Source organism: Loxodonta africana, chromosome 1, assembly GCF_030014295.1.
Source record: "Loxodonta africana isolate mLoxAfr1 chromosome 1, mLoxAfr1.hap2, whole genome shotgun sequence".
Lineage (NCBI taxonomy): Eukaryota > Metazoa > Chordata > Mammalia > Proboscidea > Elephantidae > Loxodonta > Loxodonta africana.
In genome coordinates this window covers 80,621,629-80,633,897 of record NC_087342.1, presented here as the reverse complement: position 1 = coordinate 80,633,897, position 12,269 = coordinate 80,621,629, and the positions used below count along the sequence as shown (strand labels likewise).

General features: G+C 40.5%; 1 non-coding gene across 1 annotated transcript; it reads right to left on the bottom strand.

Annotated features, from left to right (window-relative positions):
• Positions 1-671: 671 nt before the first annotated feature.
• On the bottom strand, positions 672-753 carry TRNAS-GCU (transfer RNA serine (anticodon GCU)). Its single transcript has one exon. It is a non-coding gene; the product is annotated as a tRNA-Ser (tRNA).
• Positions 754-12,269: the final 11,516 nt, after the last annotated feature.

The following is a 12,269-nucleotide window of genomic DNA, read 5'->3' as shown; positions in this document are numbered from 1 at the left end:
ATTTTTGTTTTTCCCTGGGAATTGAGTCCCTAGGTGGACTTAAATAGTTAACACTTGTTTGCTGCTAACTGAAAGATTGGAGGTTCCTGTCACTCAGAGGTATCTGATGACCTACTTCCAAACAATTAGCCATTGAAAACACTAGAGAGGAGAGTTCTACTCTGACATGTATGAGGTTGCCATGAGCCAGAATCGACTTGATGACACCTGGTTTTCCCCGTGTGGGCGGGGGGGAGTCCAAATATGGATTCCTGTTACTTTATGGAGACTTTTCTTATCTCTTTTGGTTTTTGCCTGCCTCCTGAAAGTTTCTCTGGGGCAATATTGGGGCTCTGAGACAAATACAGTGAGGTTACAAAAGGGCAAAAGGAAAATAATGTCTGTCTGGAGAATCTGTGTTTGGATGATGGGAAGGTGAAAGTCCAAAGGTGTGTTTCTCTTCTTGGGCGATGCTGTGCACCTGTCAGGGGTCAAAAACAATAAAACCAAACCAGTTGCCCTCTAGTCAATCCAGATTCACGGTGATCCTATAGGACAGAATAGAACTGCCCCTTAGCATTTCCAAGGCACTGCTGGTAGATTTGAATTACTTAGTTTTTCATTAGCAAAAAATGACTGTGCCACCAGAGTTCCAAATCTCACTTCCACGACACAATGAGGAAAGGAAGGAATGACGAGGATGGGATTTGAACCCACGTGTGCAATGCACAATGGATTAGCAGTCCATCGACTGAACCACTCGGCCACCTCGTCAGAAATAAAGGGTTAGAGAATCAAAGAAAAGGAAAGCTTATGCACTCAGTTTTGCCCTGAAATAATTTAGGTATCAGCATATCTGGAGGTAGTCCAGAGGGAACCTCATTGGGGGGCTTTGGGGTTTAGTTGGTTAAAAAAAACTATCCACAGGGCCCTTTCAAACCCCCCACCCTTTATCTTTCTTTCTGTCTCTTTAATAATAGTACAAAATAGGAGCTTAAAGTGCATGCTTTTGTTTTGGGTGATTGAAGAGAGTCTGTTAGCATCCGGTTCTTCTTTTCTCCCTGTTCTCATCATACTCCTGCTGTCACATTCACCTCAATGGATATAGAAGGTCATAGCACAGAAATGAAAGAGCATTCAAGGAAGTCCATTGGGTTATGTTTTTGCTCTTTATGGGTGCAGGAGTTGAATGGAAAATATTAGGAAAAGTGAATTTGTATTCCTTCAAGACTGGGTTTAAATAGTGTTGAAGCAGAGAAAAAGTATAGATGTGCGGAGGTTGGCAGCCAGGGCCTCATACACGAAAGGCATGTGCTCTACCACTGAACTACACAAGCCCCATTCCTGAAGGGCTGCTGGTTAACTTTTACCTAGAACTAAGTGTTTTTAACTGAGATTCAGAATCCTTGAGCGTTGAGGTAGTGTTGATCAGTGTTAAGAGGTATCAGCAGCTGCTTTAGGCAGGAATCGCTGAGGAACCAATGGAGGATACTGATTCTTCATAGGGCTTGAATGTGAAGGCAGAGATTGGAAACGTGTGTGGGATAAATAGTCACAAGAGGTTTCCATGGAGGCTTTCTTACAAGCTTGAGTTGTAAAAGTCTCTGCCTTGTATTACGGGTGGCAAAGAATCAAGTCCCCATCTTCAGCTCTTTTGATTTCTTCTATAGTTGTCTTAACCTGAAGCACAAAGCTAAAGAAATTAATCTTTTGGCTGCCTGAAAGTCTGCACTGTATTTGCTGTTTCTTCAATCAGAATCTATGTGACAGATTTGATGGAGAAAAGCAACAGCAGAGTAAAACCACATAGTGATACATTCTGCATTTCCTTATAAAGGTCTTTTGTCTTCTACTTGAGATATCAGGTAAGTCGGGGCCCTACCAACAGGCCAGAAGAGGAACCCATAAAGCATGTATGAAGCAGCAGCTTCAAGATTTAGAGAAAGGTGAACTATAAGAGTGAAAGAGAAGATAAATAGATAGGATCTAAAGGACAACAACGAAAGTGAGTGAAGCATTAAGTCATTTTCAAACAGAAGGAGGTACAGAAAAGGGAGTTTTGAAAAATTGGGGATGGAAGGGCATGGAAGGAAGAGAGAGATCAACTATATGAAATTCAAGATACCTTGGAACAAAGCTGTGAAATGTTAGTGAACTCAGGGTAACACTCTTGTCTCCACACTTCGATCTGTGAGTGATCAGTAAGTACACCCATGTTCAGGGTGGATAAAGACTGAAAAATGTACTTTGAGATTTGGGGATTAGAAATTCATTTGGGGTATTTGTGGAAAACAAATAAGCTTGCTCCAAGATCCTTCTAGAATCCTGAGATTTATCATGGTTAAACTTAGTTCTTTAAACCACAGAAGAAGACTAAAAATCAATCCATTCCCTGATACCTGATTTCTACCTGTTAGCTTTTTCTCATCCTGGTTTGCCCATATACAAGCCTTTACTAATATTCATAAAAATAACACTGAATCTTTTTTGAAATTGGCAGAACATGATTTGTCTGTCAGGCTTGTTCTTTCAGTGGGCTCATGGGGTTTGTACAATAAGAAAAAGAAATAGTGTGTGGTAGGTTTCACTTAAGCAGAAAACTAGAGTGTCACACACAAAACTGATGGGGATGTGTATATGTTTGCCTGTGTGTATGTGTATGTGTGTGTAAATGTTGGGCGGTATCTTGGCTGTTTGATGGTATAAAAGCAATATGTGTAATGTTAAGTGTCCACCATTGCAGTATCATTCAGAAGAGTTTCACTGTCCTAAAAATGCTCTGTGCTCCACCTATTCATAACTCCGAACTTCCCTTGCATTGCTAGCAACCACTGATCTTTTTACTGTCTAAAATCTTGCCTTTTCTAGAGTGTCATATATTTGAAATCATGCGATATGCAGCTTTTTCAGACTAACTTCTTTCACTTAACAATATAAATTTAATGTTCCTTCCTAGCTTTTCATAGTGTGAAAACTCACTTATTTTTGTTATTGAGTAATACTCCATTATATGGATGTGCCACAGCTTGTTTATTCATCTGTTGAAGGACATCTTGTTTCCAATTTTCGGAAATTATCGGTAAGCTGCTATAAACATTTGTGTGCAGGTTTTTGGTGGACATAAGTTTTTACTTCATTTGGATAAATATCTAGGAGCACAATGACTGCATAATATGTTTATGTATGCCTATGTTTATGTATGGGCTGTACTTTGGCCCTTGTGGACTTGTTTGAGTTTTCTTCAACTTCATCTTGAACTTGTATTATGAGCAATTGATGGTCTGTGCTACAGTCAGCCCCCAGTCTTGTTCTGACTGTTGCTATTGAGCTTTACCATCATCTCTTTCCACAGATGTAGTCGATTTGATTCCTGTGTATTCCATCTGGCAAAGATTCACATGTATGCTTTCATTTACATTGTTGAGAAAAGGTTTTGCAATGAAGAAGTTGTTGGTCTTGCAAAATTCTATCACATAATCTCTAGCACTGTTTCTATCACCAAGGCCATATTTTCCAAAAACCAATCCTTCTTTGTTTCCAACTTTCTTCACATTCCAATCACCAGTAATTATCAATGCATCTTGACTACATATTTGACCAATTTCAGACTGCAAAAGTTGGTAAAAATCCTCAATTTCTTCATCTTTGGCATTAGTGGTTTGTGCGTAAATTTGAATACTATCTTATTAACTGGTCTTCCTTGTAGGCATATGGATATTATCCTATCACTGGCTGCACTATACTTCAGGATAGATTTTGAAGTGCACTTTAAACAATGAATGCAATGTCATTTCTCTTCAATTTGTCATTACCAGAATAGTAGACCACAGGACTGTCTGATTGAAAATGTCCAATACTAGTCCATTTCAGTTCACTAATGACTAGGACATTGATCTTCATGGGTTCCATTTCATTTTTGACATCTTCCAATTTTCCTAAATTCATACTTGGTACGTTACACATTCCGATTATTAATGAACGTTTGCAGCTGATTCTTCTCATTTTGAGTAGTGCCACATCAGCTAATGAAGGTTCTGAAAGCTTAACTCCATTCACATCATTAAGGTCGACTGTACTTTGAGGTTGCCGCTCTTGCCCGGTCATATTTTTCGTGACTGACAACCTGAGGGGCTCCTCTTCCAGCACTATATGGAAAATGTTCTTTTGCCATTCATAAGGTTTTCACTGGCCAATTTTTTCAGAAGCAGACTGCTAGGTTCTTCTTCCAAGTCTGTCTTAGTCTGGAAGCTCAACTGAAATATGTCCACTGAAGGTGACTCTACTGGTAATTGAAATAACAGTGACAAAGCTTCCAATATCACAGCAACATGCAAGCCACCACAGTACAACAAACGGACAGATACATGACAGACCATCTCAAAAATAGATTTGGCATACTGAACGCTAATGACCAAAGACTAGACAAGTTGTGGAATGACATCAATGATTTCATACACAAAGAAAGCAAGAGATCATTAAAAAGATATGAAATAAAATAAAGACTACTCTGGGTGTCAGAAGACACTCTGAAAACTGCTCTTGAACATAGAGTAGCAAAAGCCAATGGAAGGAAGAATGAGATAAAAGAGCTGAAGACAAGATTTGAAAGGGTGGCTCGAGAAGACAAAGTAAAGTCTTATAATGGAATGTGCAAAGACCTGGAGTTAGAAAACCAAAAGAGAAGAACACACTTGGCATTTTTCAAGTTGAAAGAACTGAAGAAAAAATGAAAGGCTTGAGATGCTATGGGGAAGATATTAAATGGTGCAGGAACAATCAAAAAGGATGAAAAGAATACACAGAGTCACTGTACCAAAAATGATTGGTCGACATTCAACCATTTCTGAAGGTAGCATATGGTCAAGAACTGATGGTGCTGAAAGAAGAGATCCAAGTTGCTCTGAAGTCATTGGCAAAAATCATGGACCCAGGTATTGACGAAATACCAACTGAGATGTTTCAACAAACGGATGCAGCACTGGAGGTGCTAACTCATCTACACCAAGAAAATTGGAAGACAGGTACCTGGCCAACCCACTAGAAGAGATCCAAATTTGTGCCCATTCCAAAGAAAGGTGTTTTATTCATCTAGTGCTCCTATAACAGAAATACCACAAGTGGATGGCTTTAAGAAAGGGAAATTTATTCTCTCACAGTCTAGTAGGCTACAAGTCCAAATTCAGGGTCTCAGCTCCAGGGCAAGGCTATCTCTCTCTGTCATTTTTGGAGTAAGGTCCTTGTCATCAGTCTTCCCCTGGACTAGGAGCTTCCTCACACAGGAACCCTGGGTCGAAAGGACACACTCGAATCCTGGGACTGCTTTCTTGGTGGTATGAGCTCCCTGCCTCTTGGCTTGCTTTTCTTTCCTTTTATCTCTTGTAAGATAAAAGGTGGTGCAGGCCACACCCCAGAGAAATGCCCCTTCCATTGGATGAGGGATGTGACCTTAGTAAGGGTGTTACAATCTCACCGTTATCCTCTTTAGCATAAAATTATAATCACAAAATGGAGAACAACCACACAATACTGGGAATCATGACCTAACCAAGTTGACACTTATTATACTTCTTTGGGGGGAACACAATTCAATCCATTACAAAAGGTGATCCAAAAGAATGCAGAAGTTATCGAACAGTATCATTAATATAACACACAAGTAATATTTTCCTGAAGATCAATCAAAAGCCGTTGCAGCTGTACATCAACAGGGAACTCCCAGAAGTTCAAGTCAGATTCAGAAGAGGACATGGAAACTGGGATATCATTGCAGATATCAGATGGATCTTGGCTGAAAGCAGAGAATACCAGAAGGTTGTTTACCTGTGTTTTATTGACTATGCAAAGGCATTTGACTGTGTGGATCATAACAAATTATGGCTAACATTGTGAGGAATAGGAGATGCAAAACAGTTAATTGTGCTCATGAGAAACCTGTACATAGACCAATAGGCATTCGTTTGAACAGAACAGAATGATACTGGTTTAAAGTCAAACGAGGTGTGTGTCTGGATTGTATCCTCTCACCATACTTAGTCTTTATACTGAGCAAAGAATACAAGAAGGTGGAACATATGAAGAAGAATGCAGTATCAGGATTGGAGGAAGACTCACTAACACCCTGTGATAAGCAGGTGACACAACTTTGCTTGCTGAAAATGAAGAGGAATTGAAGCACTGACTGATGAAGATCAAAGACCACAGCCTTCAGTATGGATTACACTTCAACATAAAGAAAATAAAAACCCTCACAACTGGATCAATAAGCAACATCATGATAAACGGAGAAAAGATTGAAGTTGTTGAGGATTTCATTTTACTTGGACCCACAATCAATGCCCACAGAAGCAGCAGTCCAGAAATCAAACAATTCATTGCATTGGGCAAATCTGCTGCAAAAGGCCTCTTTAAAATGTTAAAAAGCAAAGATGTCACCTTGAGATCTAAAATGTGCCTAATCCAAGCCATGGTGTTTTCAATTGTCTCATGTGCATACAAAAGCTGAACAATGAATGAGGAAGACTGAACAAGAATTAATGCCCTTGAATTATGGTGTTGATGAAGAATATTGAATATACCATGGACTGCCAGAAGTACAAACAAATCTGTCTTGGAGGAAGTACAGCCAGAACGCTCATTAAAAGCCAGAATGTCAAGGCTTCATCTCACATGCTTGGACCTGTTTTCAGAATGGATCAGTCCCTGGAGAAGGACATCATGCTTGGCAAATGAAGGGTCAGGGAAGAAGACGAAGACACTCAATGACATGGATTGACACAGTGGCTGCAACAGTGGGCATGACTGTAACAATAATTGTGAGGATGGCTCAGGACCAGGCAGTGTTTCACTCTTTTGTGCATGGGGTCACTACGAGTTGGAACCGTCTCCATGGCACCTAAAACAACATGTTTATGTAAGCCTATGTTTAGCATTGTAAGAAACTGCTAGAATGTCTTCCAAAGTGACTGTGTTATTTTGCATTTTCTCAGCATGAATGATAGTTCCTGTACCTCCACATCCTTGCCAGCATGTGGTGTTGTTGGCATTTAGGATTATAGCCACCAAATAGCAACAATAGATGTGTAATGGTATCTTATCATTGTTTTAATTTGTAATTCCCTGGGAGTGTATGAGGAATGGATGGTACTGAAGAAGTTCAAGCTGTAATGAAGGCATTGACCAAAAACAAGGCTCTGGGAATTGATGGAATACCAACTGAGATGTTTCAAAAAACAGATGCAGCACTAGAAGTGCTCACTCATCTGTGCCAAGAAATTTCTAAGACAGCTACCTGGACAACAGACTGGAAGGGATCCATATTTATAGCTATTCCCAGAAAAGGTAATCTAACTAAATGCAGATATCATCCAACAATACCAATAATATTAGATGCAAACAAATTTTTGCTAAAGATCAGTCAAAAGCAGCTGCATCAGTGTATCGACAGGGAACTGCCAGAAATTCAAGCCAGATTTAGAAGTGAACATGGACCCAGGGATAACATTGCTGATGTCAGATGAATCCTGGCTGAAAGCAGAGAATACCAGAAAGATTTTCACCTGTGTTTTTTATTGACTATGCTAAGGCATTAGACTGTGAAGATCATAACAAATTATGGATAACATTTCAGAGAATGGGAATTCTGGAACACTTAACTGTTCTCATGAGAAATATGCGCATAGATCAAGAGGCAGTCATTTGAACACAACAAAGGAATACCGCATGGTTTAAAGTCAGGAAAGGTGTGCGTCAGGGTTGTATCATTTCACAGTACCTGTTCAATCTGTATGCTGAGCAAATAATCTGAGAACCTGGAGTATATGAAGAAGACCAGGGCATCAGGATTGGAGGAAGACTCATTAAGGACCTGCGTTATGCAGATGACACAGGCTCACTTGCTGAATGTGAAGAGGACTTGAAGCACTTACTAATGAAGATCACAGACCACGGCCTTCAGTGTGGATTACACCTCAGCATAAAGAAAACAAAAATTCTCACAACTGGACCAATAAGCAACATCATGATGAATGGAGAAAAGTCTGAGGTTGTCAAGGATTTCATTTTACTTGGATCCACAATAACACCCATGGAAGCAGTGGTCGAGAAATCAAAGGAAACATTGCATTGAGCAAATCAGCTTCAAAGCAGCTCTATAACAAGTTAAAAAGGAAAGATGTCACCTTGAGGACTGAGGTGCACCTGTCCCAAGCCATAGTGTTCTCAATCAACTTGTAAGTGTGTGAAATTTGGACAATGGGTAACCAGTTTTTTTTTTTTTTTAATGGCACATGTCTTCTGTATATCTTCTTTGCTGACTTAGCTCTTCAGGTATTCTACCCACTTTTTAATTGGGTTGGTTGTGTTTTTACTGTTGTGCTTTAGGAGTTTGTTATATATCTTGGATCCACCAGGATCACCAATTGCCATCACATTCATTATGACTCATAGTGACCCCATGTGTTGCAGACTACAGCCTGGACTTAAGTCCTTTCTCAGACATGAGTTTCGCCTCATGTATTTTGATGCTTTGTTGTTAGATGCATACACACTCAGGATTATTATGTCTTGGAGAATTGACCCTTTAATCATTATGTAATCCTTTCTTTATTTTTGACAATTTTCCTTGCTCTGAAACCTGACTTGTATGAAATTAATATAGCAGCTCCAGCTTTCTTTTGATTAGTGTTAGCATGGTGTATCTTTCTCCGTCTGTTTACTTTTAATCTATCCATGTTTTTATATTGAAGTGGATTCCTTGTAAACAACAAGTAGCTGGGTCTGTTGTTTTGGTACTTTTTAATCCACTAGGATAGTCTATGTTTTTAAATTGGTATTGTAATGGTTAATGTTATGTTATTGTCAGCTAGGCCTTGACTCTCAGTGGTTTGGCATGTGTTCTTCCATAATGTGATCTGGTATGAACAACCAATCACTTAAAAGAGGACTTTCCTTTGGTTTGTGGCCTGTCTCCAGTATATAAAAGAATGTTCTGACAAATCTCACTCTCTCTTGACCCTGTATTCTTCAGGGCACCTGATCTCCTGTTCTGGGGACATATGCCTGCAGAAGTCTCTAGCCTGCTGCCAGGCTTGCACATCTTGGATTTCCTAGTGCCTGCAACCCTATGAGCTAACATGTAGGAAGACTCATTAGAAACCTGCTTTATGCAGATGACCCAACTCTGCTTGCTGAAAGTGAAGAGGACTTAAAGCATTTACTAATAAAGATCAAAGACCACAGCCTTCAGTACGGATTACACTTCAGCATAAAGAAAGCAAGAATCCTCACAACTGGAACAATTAGCAACATCATGATAAATGGAGAAAATATCGAAGTTGTCAAGGATTTCATTTTACTTGGATCCACAATCAACACCCATGGAAGCAGCAGTCAAGAAATCAAAAGATCCATTGCATTGGGCGAATTGGCTACAAGAGATCTCTTTAAAGTGCTGAAAAGCAAAGATGTCACCTTGAAGCCTAAGGTGAGCCTGGCCCCCTAAAAAAAAACTCAAGGCATGGCGATTTCAGTTGCATCATATGCATGTGAAAGCTGGACAATGAATAAGGAAGACCGAAGAAGAATTGACCCCTTTGAATTGTGGTGTTGGCAGAGAATATTGCATGTACCATGGGCTACCAAAAGAACAAACAAATCTGTCTTGGCTTTAAATATATCATTCCTTTGCCTTCTTGCCTGCATGGTTTCTGCTGAGTAAAAATCCGAGCTTACACTTACTGACTCTCATTTGTAGGTGACTTTTCGTATATCCCTAAAAAAAAAAAAAAAAAAAAAATTTTTTTTTTTTTATATCCCTAGCTGCTCTTAAAATTCTCTGTTTACGTTTGGCTTTGGCAAGCTCGATTATAATATGTCTCAGCGACTTCGTTTTAGGATCTACCTTGTGTGGGGTTCAATGAGCACCTTGGATAGATACCTTCTCATCTTTCACGATATCAGGGAAGTTTTCTGCCAACAGATCTTCAACAATTCTGTCTGTATTTTCTGTTACCCACCTCTGTTCTGGTACTCAGATCACTTGTAGGTTATTTCTCTTGATAGACTCCCACATAATTCTTAGCATTTCTTCTTATAATTCTTTTATCTGATTTTACCTCAAATATGTCAGTGTCAAGTGCGTATCTTCCAGTCTCACTAATTCTGATGTCCATTTCCTCAGTTCTGCTCCTTTGACTTTCTACTGAATTGTCTAATTCTGAAATTTTCTTGTTAGTCCTCTGAATTTCTGTTTGCTGTCTTTCTATGAACTCTTGCAATCTATTAAATTTGTCATTATGCATTTCTCTACTCTGCTGAAGTTCCTCTAATGCTCTGTCTGTGCCTTCCTTGTCTTGTTCTGCATTTTGCCTGATCTCCTACCTGATCTCTTGAGAAGTTCTCTATATTAATCTTTTGTATTCTGCCTTTGATAATTCCAGGAATTTCCCTTCCTCTGGAAGATTTCTTGATTCTTTATTTTGGGAGCTTTGCTGAAGCTGTCATGGTCTGCCTTTTTATGTGATTCGATATTCACTGTTGTCTCTGAGCCATCAATAAAGTTATTGTATTTATTTATTTTATGTTTACTTACTGTGTCCTAGCTTCTTGCTTTGTTTCATTTTGATATGTGCCCAAATAAGTTGCCCAGGTGAACTGGTTTGATTATTGATGCCTTTGAAGCTCTAATGTCCTCTCACCAGTTGGCTGGAGCTGTTACTAGGTATATGAGTCCAGGAGTCAGTTCACTTGTATGGATTCAGCTCAGGTGTCCAGATAGTCGGTCACCAAGTGTGTGGAGCAGGCTCTCACCTACAGTCTTAGATGAGCAGGTATGATTGGTGTAGGCACAAGCATCAGTCTGCAGTAGGGGGCGATGCCCTGAGCAAGGCAGGGAACTGATAACAACCCCTGAGTGCCTATGAGGAAAATGTGTTCCTGGTTCCCAGAGTGCCTAGGTGGGTGTGTTTGCACCCAGATTATGGGCACCCAATGCTGTTGGCGGTAAGACTGAGAGGCACCACTTAGCCTTGGATCCCTGTCAAGGGTGGCTAGGTCGCATAGGTGAAGCCACCAGTCCTCAGGCCCCTGATATGGGTAGGTGAGGATCGTGCTTAATAGGCAGAACATTGTCAGAAGTCACAAACCTGACTCTTCACCATATAGCTGAAACAGTTGACATTAGTCTTCAGGTATATACCCTGTTGTACTGTGCTAATGAGGGCCTACACTGTTGAAATGGTCCCACACAGGTCCATGCAGGTTTGAAAGTCCATGGACCACTTATGCCTGTGCTTAGGCAGAGGAGCTGTTTCTGCCCTGAGTTCCCAGTTTACAGGAGCTGGCAGATTATTTTTCCCCCTTGTTTGTTAATTTGTTCCTTTTCCCAGGCTGGGAGGATGGCTCAGGGCTCAAGGCAGGTCCTACTCCCGGCCCAGGGAAAGCAGCTATCACTGAATCCTGCTTAGGACCCAGTGCAGGGTGGGGAGGGATCAGTTAAATGGGAGAGAGTTTTTTCCAAACGGGTGTTTTTTTGGCCCGTGGGTTAGATTAGACGCAATCCTTATCTTTTGCTAAGAGCATCACTTTTCACTGATTCTGTAAGCATGAGTGACCTCTCCATCAATCAGTCTCTGCCAGTGTGGAAAACATGTCCTTAAAACTTCTGCTTGCCTCACCAAGCTTGTGCCAGCAGATCTGGCCTGAGGGGTGCTGGTTCCCACCAGGTCAGGTGTGGCAACTCCTCACTGCTTCTGAACAATCTCTCCCTCCCCCTGCCACTTGGTCCAATTCCTCAACTTTCCCTTTGATGTTCAGGGCTCGTAGATTGTCATATAGAATCGATTCACTTGTTTTTTTTAGGTCTTTGTTATAAGAGGGACCACCAGAAGTATCTGATTATTCCACCATCTTGGCCCTGGCTCTGAAGTTTGTTTTTAGAAACCTTCATCTCATTTGGAAGAACTGGGCTGCCTCAACTTTTGCTGACCCCTTGTGGGCAGTGTAGAACTCCTCCATAGTGTTTTCTAGGCTTTCACCTTTCAGAAGCAGATTACCAGGCCTGTCTTCTGAGGAACCTCTGGGTGGGTTCAGACCCCCAACCTTTTGGCTATTAATTAAGCATTTAACCCTCTGTCCATTCTCTGTTCTCCCTGCTCTATTCTGACTCTTGTTGAGCAAAGAGCAGGAAGAGATGAGTCAGGACACCTATAGTAAATGTCTGGAAGAGTTCCTCTAAGGGGTAGTGGAATGTCAATAGGCTTCTAAGGGAAATAACTAGGGTAAAATGAGGATAA